Source organism: Sus scrofa, chromosome 9 (genome assembly GCF_000003025.6).
Source record: "Sus scrofa isolate TJ Tabasco breed Duroc chromosome 9, Sscrofa11.1, whole genome shotgun sequence".
NCBI lineage: Eukaryota > Metazoa > Chordata > Mammalia > Artiodactyla > Suidae > Sus > Sus scrofa.
Window position 1 is genome coordinate 39276636 of NC_010451.4, and position 2252 is coordinate 39278887.

Sequence of the window (2252 nt, forward strand, 5' to 3'; positions counted from 1 at the left end):
TAGTTTTTATTTAGGAGTGGGAAATGTACCCCATATAAATTTGCCAAAGCTTAAGCAGAAGGTGTTTGTTTTCTACACTCTTCTTGGTTTCCTCCTAACGACCAATCTCAGCTCCTTTACTTGGTGCACCTTCCCCAGCTCCCTAATCACCAAATGCCCAGAAATTAAATACAACAGTAAACAAGTCCCCTGGAAGGCACCTTCCTGGTGCCGTCTAAAACAAATGCAATCTTCTGTTTGGGCATTTAAAACACCACGAGCATTCTTACTTAGATTAAGTCATGGGTCTCCCTGGTCTCCAGGCATGTCTAGACATGAACCATAAAGAGAATGAGATCCTTGGAGTTTCTCTAGTAACTGCAGGACAAATCAACAGCAACCCTAAGAACAGGCATTCTTTAAAAAAAAAAAAAAATCGAACTAGGCCACACACATTTTGTCTCATTATTTTAATTTTTTTTTTAGTTGTGCTGCCTACAAAATAAACTGCACTTTAAAATTTTTATTTCAGTAGGCAAGGCATATTGGTGACTTTCATATATGAGTTTTCTTGACTTTTTATTATCTTGGAAGAGGAGTTTTAAAAATCCGAATTTCAAGGCATCTACTGCAACCCTTGCCTGGGATGGAAGTAGTTCAGCTCAGGTAAGAAATGTAATAATAATCATAAAACATCAATCAAGAAGAAGTATTAAATATTGTATGGGGTAAAAATGACCAACAATTAGAATAGAATTGCTTTTGTAATTATGGCTTGATCAAGACGATCAAGACTTATACATCTGTACATTGTCAATGGCATGAAGGCTATTTTCACTCCTGATCTTATTATATATGTATGTTTAAATATAAAATACAAAATTGGCTGTACAGTTGTCCCAAGAGAGCCAGAGATCACTTAGCTCTGATTATCGCATGTTGCCTAATAGGGCTTGGACTACTGGACAAGTTAAAGGCGTGTGAGGGCTTTAAGGAATGTATTCAACAACACTGCCTCTCATCCAAAGAAAGGAGGAACACAGATTTCGAGTTAGTTGTAAACGACCTGCCTTCTGCAATTTAACTTTACAAGTTAATTTTGAATGTTTTCTGTACTGTGCCTGTTACGCTTCACTTTGGTTTCTTACTCTCCACTTTGGTGCTCACAAAACAAATGATGCATTGAACCAAAAAAGGTGCTGTCTTTCACATTCAAAGATGATGCTGTAACTCACTCAAACTCATCCTTGGAGCATTCTTCTGGTGTTTTAATAGTGTGAGTTTGGAATGTGTGTTGAATGATTTAAATCACCTGAGCTATCGGTGTTGCCATAGCATCTATGAGACCCCTTGCTGGGTTTAGGGAATCTATCTACAGCTGGGGAGTTTTCTTTTGTAGAAAATAATTTAGAACTAAGCCTTGGGAGTCAACAATGAGTACTCTATCCCAGTTGCTTGAAGGCCTAAGTTGGGGTGGGGGGGTGGCTATTTCCAATTGAATTCTACAAAGTGTGTAATCAGAGAATATTCTTTATCCTCTCCTGATTCATGCACTGAAGGAAAGGAGGGGAAGGAGTAACTGAAGGGATTCTTAGTTGAGGTCTCCCAAAATGCTAACTATCCTCTGCCCAGTGTGCTCCCAAAACACACATCAACACATCTGCATCATCAAATGCAGAATTGTGAGAATAAGAAAATGTAAATGGTCAGGAGACATTGTTCCTCCAGCCTCCTCAGCTCTCACCCTGAATGTTCAAATTTAGTCTTGCTTCAAGGACCTACTCCTTGAACCTTCCCTGACCAATTACATTCTCCTCCATGACCTACCCGACCCCCTTCTACTTCTACCCAGATTAGTAGTTTATTATGTACTGTCTTGAATGGCAAGTAATGGACGTTCACTTTGTGTTAGCAGCTAGATTGTACACAGGGAGGGTGGAATGGATGATCTTAGGTGCTGAACATATGGCAGAAATTTAAATAAATAGGTGCTGGAAGTAGGAAGAGTGCTGATGGCCTTGATCTCAAGAGGCCCCACCCTCTGATCTAACTAAGGAGCTAGCTGGCTCCCACTCAGTCTCGAAGACCCAGCTTCCACCCCATTGCGTGGCCCTCTGAGAGCATAAGAGAACCCAAGGGCGACGCAAGGGTGCAGATGGGACCTCAAAGGCATGCCTCCAGCCCATCACAGGTTAGCCAGGCTTATCTCCATTTAGAAAATTCAGGCCAACTCTTTGGTACTTAGCCAGCTGTTTATCCTGACAGTGATGGAA

General features: G+C 40.8%; 1 protein-coding gene across 1 annotated transcript in view; it reads right to left on the reverse strand.

Moving 5' to 3' along the window:
• BTG4 (BTG anti-proliferation factor 4) overlaps nt 1-2252 on the reverse strand; it is a 28212-nt gene that overhangs the window by 23520 nt on the left and 2440 nt on the right. The window lies entirely within an intron of this gene.